This window comes from Monodon monoceros, unplaced genomic scaffold (assembly GCF_005190385.1).
Source record: "Monodon monoceros isolate NGI ecotype Baffin Bay Population unplaced genomic scaffold, NGI_Narwhal_1 Super_Scaffold_18, whole genome shotgun sequence".
Taxonomy (NCBI): Eukaryota; Metazoa; Chordata; class Mammalia; order Artiodactyla; family Monodontidae; genus Monodon; species Monodon monoceros.
The window spans coordinates 22,059,177-22,065,239 of record NW_021703774.1 but is presented as its reverse complement, the minus strand read 5'-3'; positions in this window follow the sequence as shown (position 1 = coordinate 22,065,239).

Sequence of the window (6,063 nt, the reverse complement as noted above, 5' to 3'; positions counted from 1 at the left end):
ACAGAGCAGTTGTGAATGCTGCTTATCTTATTCATTCACAAATTCTTGATTTGTGATTGAAGTCCTACTTTGTGCCAGGCACTGGGGAAAGTGTTAAAGATGAATACCAGGGCCCCAGACCTTGAAGAATTTGAAACACCCCTGTCCAGGTCACACCCGAGACCAATTGGGTCCAAATGTCTGGGAGTGGGGCCCAAGCACTGATACCTTTTACAAAATCCCCAGGTGAGCTCCGGGCTAAGGACTGCTATTGCAGGCATACTGAGAAGTGTCCCAGTGGAGGTAAGACACTAAGTAAATGGAAGGGGCTTCACAGATGTGGAGGAGGTCTTGACGGACAGGAGAGTTTGCCAGCAGAGGAAACCCAATGAACAAAGGCAGTGCACACTTGACCTTGAAGTTTGGAGTGGCTGAAGCCCAGGGTGCATTTGCTCTGGTTCAGGAGATGAATTAGGGGTGTAAGTGAAGGCATAATGACAGGAACAGGAGTGCTGTGCTATCATGAAGGCAATCGGGAGTTTCTGGGGTTTTTCATATCTATATTAATGGGGTTCAGGACATACTACCCCCAAAATATGGCACCTTGGCAAATTAAGTATCTTAAGCTGAAGGAATTTTTTAAATAACAGAAGCAGGAAGGTTACTCCGACCTTTCCCACTCCTCACCCTTCTTCCCTGAAACAGGTCATAAAACCCCATAGGAAAGGTACTCTCCCGGTACCAGCAGGTGGGAAGACATTCTTATCACTGGAGACAGTGAATTTGGGGCCGAGAAATCTGTACAAACAAATGTTATTAAAGCAACCCTATCTTTCTAGTTACTTCTTCACCATTTACTACCCCTAGCTCAAATCCATTTATCTTGCTGATTCATCACAAATTAATTGTTTCTGGGTCTAAAAGATATAAAAGCTTCTTGGTCTGGTCACATCTTTGGGTCATCGTTCTCTTGTGAAGACTCCTATGTACTTGTAAAAACTTAATAAAATTTATGTGCTTTTTCTCCTGTAAATCTGTCTTTGTCAGTTTAATTTTCAGACCCAGTCAGGGACTCCTAAGGTCAAGGAAGACTTTCTGACAAAAAAGAATTTACAATGAAAATGCTCAACAGGGGTATAGAGGGAACATACCTCAACATATAAAGACCTTATATGACAACTCCACATATAACATCATACTCAACAATGAAAAACTGAAAGCTTTTCTTCTAAGGTTAGGAGGAACAAGACAGGATGCCCACTCTTGCCACTTACTCAATCCTAGACACAGCAATCAGGCAACAAAAAGAAATAAAAGGCATGCAAATTGGAAAGGAAGAAGTAAAACTACCTCTATTTACAGATGACATAATAATAAATATATATATATATATATATCCCTAAAGACTCCACCAAGAAACAGTTAGAACTAATAAATTCAGTAAAGTTGGAAGATACAAAATCAATATACAAAAATTTCATGCTTTACAACCTTTTTAAAGGTTATAGTAAACCAATATTTTAAATAGTGAAGCTAAGAAATCTAGTAGAATTGCAATTTTATTATGGATAGAATTTCATTGGTCTGGTTTAGCTAAGAAAAAGGATTTTAAAATAAAGCCACACTAGGCCTATTAGTCAACATTATGTTAGTAGTTTGGTCTTTAACCATAGCTCAGAAATTGCTATGTCTGGCCCCTCATTTCTTCTTTCCATGGTTACAAGGAAGACTTTGAGCTCAGCTCCAGAATTTGCCTAAAGATTTACCAGTAAATGGACTGAAGGAAGACTTAAATCGCCATTTAGCCTATGATGTGGTGACTTTTAAGTTTTATTCAAGGATGGTGGTTATGCCATAAATAGCTGTGTGATTTTAGGTGAGTCATTGAGCCCTTTCTTGGTTCAGGTTTCCTTATTGTGAAATGAGGCATCTGTGAATAGATAAGAGACTAGAAAGGATGGAGTAATCTGTAGGCAGAAATAAGGAGTTACAGATCACATGAAAGATTTGGCACCATATAGAGAAAGTGGTGTGCCTGTCCTACTAGGTCCAGTGCACATCTGGGCATCTGATCTTGCCTGCCCCCATCAGAGAAGGGGAGGAGGAAAGAGTTGGTGAAAGCAATGGGAGAGAATGGGAGAAGAGAGGGAGTAAGGACGGAGGGGGAAAAAGAAAACAAATGAACAAGTGAATGAATGAATGAATGATTCAGGCAGGTCAGTGAGTAAAGGCAAGCCTGATGATGGGGATGATCTTCGGCAGAAACCACAGCTGACTGAGTCCCTGAAGCCTCTGTCCTTTCACAATCTTCTGGCCACTTATCGGTGAAGCCTCCCGCCTCTGCTCTGCAGCCTCACAGCCCTTTGGCAGCTGGAGAAAGTGCCCAGTCTGAAGAAGCCTGGTCAGGGTGTCCAACACTGCCAGTTTCTCGTAGTAGCTGTTTTTCTTGAAAACTTTTAACGATGATTATAATTTCAAAATTGTGTGTTTGAATTACAGCACTTTAGACAGAAAGGAACTCAAAGCTGATTCAATTCCACCCTTCATTTTTAAGGGTGAAGGAAACACAGGTCATATTTTATTGCAGCATCTTTGGAATAATGCTTAAAGTATCTGAGGACTTCATAAACACAAACATTCAGTAATAATGACACAATTTGTAGAGTGAAATAAAAGGTGGCCTGTTGATGTCCATGCTACTTCCCTGCTGCTTCTATATTAAATCTCCACAACTGGATTGCAGATGTATCAAGGACAGAGATTGTGATGAGCTTCTTCCTACTTTTGCACCAAACACATTACGCATAAACATGAGTATAACACCCCAGCCATGCAAGGCACACACGTGCACACACACAGGGAATTTAGTCACATTTTTAGATCTGGACATCAGATACCTGTTCTGAGGGAAAGAGAGACACCTCCTTCCTCTAGGCAAGAGAGATACAAAAGAATAAGAGTAATAATAATGAAAACAATGAGCAACCTATATTCCATCAACTCCCTCCCCCCCAAAGTGATGCTTTTTTTCTGAAGTGTAGTTGATTTACGATATTATATTAGTTTCAGGTGTACAGCAAAGTGACTCAGAATTTTTACAGATTATACTCCATTAAAAGTTATTACAAGATAATGGCTATATTTCCCTGTGCTATACAATATACTCTTGTTGCTTATCTATTTTATATATATTAGTTTTATCTGTTAATCCCATACCCCTAATTTGTCCCTCCCCGCTTCCTTTTCCCCTTTGGTAACTACTAGTCTGTTTTCTATATCTGTGAGTCTTGTTTCTGTTTTGTATACACATTCATTTGTATTATAAACTGAAGCTTTTAAAACCCAAGTCAGGTGAAATCACTGGTCCGCTGGAAACCTTCCAATGGCTTTCCCTCTCACTCACAGTCAAACCTAAATTCCAAACAACAGCCTTCAAGCCCCTGCATGACCTGGCCTCCGTGACTCCTCTGCCCTCATTTCCCACCACTCTCCCGGCCTCCTCAGCTCGGCCCCTGATTCCTTCCTATTCTTGCACATAAGAAGGCCCCACCCTAGGACCTTTGCAGTTGCTGTTGCCTCTGCCTAGAGCACCTTTCCCCAAAGCAGGCACACAGCTCACTTCCTCTCTTCTTTCAGTCTCTGCCCAAATGTAACAATTCTCTATAAACTAGCACAGCCTCTCCCCTCACTCTCTATCCCTTTACCCTGCTTCATGCTTCCCATAGTTCTTATCACAACCTGTACTGCAATTTCTTCATTTGTCTCCCCTCCCTATACTGTAACCTCAGTGAGAGCAGGGGTTGTTTCATTCCCTCCGGGATCCCCAGGACCCAGCACAGTGCCATTGAGTAGTCAATGCCAATAAGTCTATGTTGAATGAAAAAATGAATTTATTAAACATTTACTATGTGTCAGGTGCTTTTCTAAGTGCTTTACATGCTTTACCTCATTTAGTACTCACTTCACGAGTATTGTCCCTAGCCTACAAATAAAGAAACTGAGGGTCAGAGAGCTCAAGTAATATGCCCACGATGACACCATAAAATAAAGATACATATTCATTCACAAATTCCCTCCTCCCTGAGCTCCACATATATTTTAATAATCATAATGGCTCTTCCATTTATGGAGTTCTTATTGTGTGCTGGGCACAGTGTGAAGTACTTTCCATGTATTACTTCACTTGATCCTCACGTGTAGTAGATCCCATAATTATTCCCATTTCACAGTTGAGAAAACTGAAGCACAGAGAAGTTAAGCAGCTTAACCAACATCCCACAGCTAGTAAATACCAGAGTCAGGTTTGAACCCACGCAGTCTGACTACAGATTTCACAAGCTTTATGACCTCACTCTTAATATACCCATTAGAATATGTCACATTCAGCCCATGTTAGGAAGTCTATACCTTTCTTATCTTTACTCGGCATATCTAAGGTGAAAATATCTACTTTAAAGTATTTTAACATCACTTCCACTTTTACTTCAAAAGAGTCATTACATGTTGTGAAGAATCCAAAAACTGAGTAAGACATAGTTTCTGACCTCCAAGAGATCACAGTTTATGGAAAAGATAAACACAAGTGCATCTGAACCAAAGCAGAGTAGGGGACAAATTCCATAATAAAGATCTAAATTTTTATACATATTATTATAAACCTGCATCTCCAGAGGGATGCCATATCTGAGAGTTATATAAATATGTCTGTTTTCTAATATATGTGCTTGTGTGTGTATGTGTGTGTGTGTAAAATTAAAATATTAGATTGATACCAAAATTCATCTAGTCTTTGTTGATTCAAAAAGCACTAAGTAAATCTCGCAGTTTCTTGTCCTAAAACTGTGAAAGGTAGAAGAAGTTGACCTGAATTTGATGATCCCAAGAAGATGTGTCCTAGAAAATGTGTGCTCTCATGTGTATCTGAATATTGATAAAAGCTTCTCTGTTTGTCTTTATTTCCCCTGCAGAATGAAAAAAAATAAATCCAGTTATCTGAACTTTCAGATAGCTCAGAGTTTGGAAAAGCAGGAGTTCGTTCTATAATATGCTTATGAGCACAATACCTGGAATGCAGAATGCTGAATAAATGTGTTTATCCTTTGTATTCATCTAGTTCTCGCTCCTCTGTTCAACTAAGTATAGAACATCGCTCAACAGTCTCTTTTGAAATGGAGATCCTTAAAGCTAGATCTGAATGGCCTGATGAGCTAAATAAGAAAGAGGTCTGTAGCTCCTGTAAAGGCCCTCAGCAGTACTACCATGTCCTGGGTAACCAAGCAGATGGCAGGCTGTGGGGCCTTAGGGCACTGTGATACCATGGAGAGGGCACAGGCTTTGAAATCATAAAGACACAGGTTAAAAGTCTGCCACAGTAGATATTTACCTTTGAGCGTGCTGTTTAACTTGAGCTTCTTTGCCTGTAATATAGGAATAATGCTAACACGAAGGTGTCTAGTAACAGTGAAATGGGTGGATATATGTAAATGCATATGTAAATGCTTAGGACATGGTGCCACCAAAAAGAGACAGAAAAAAAGCAGGAGGGGGAAGTAGAGAAGGAGCAAGAAAACACTTAGTTTATTTCTGCAAAATAAATTACCCCCAAAGTTAGCATCTTAAAACAACAAATATTTACTATCTTATGCAGTTTCTGTGGGTCAGGATTTAGGAGCAGCTTAGAGGGATGGTTATGACTCAGGCTCTCTCATGAGTTTGCACAGAAGCTGTCAGCTGCTGCTGAGGTCATCTGAAGGCTCAACTGGGGCCAGGGCATCCAATTCCAAGCTCCCTAGCGTGGCTGCTGGGAGGCCTCAGAAGATTTGCTTCCAGGCTGATTCACATGGTTGCTAACAGACCTCCCTTCCTTCCCATGTTCTGCCTCTCCATAAGCTAAATGAGTGTCCCCATGACATGGCATGTGGACCCAAAAGAGAGAAAGCCAGAGAGTGCCCAAGATGGAAACCACAGTCTTTTTATAAGTTAATCTTGGGATGACATCTAATTGCTTCTGCCTTGTTCTATTTGTTGAAGCAAATCAGTAAGTCTAGCCCACACTCAAGGGGAGGAGACGGGGCTATTACACAA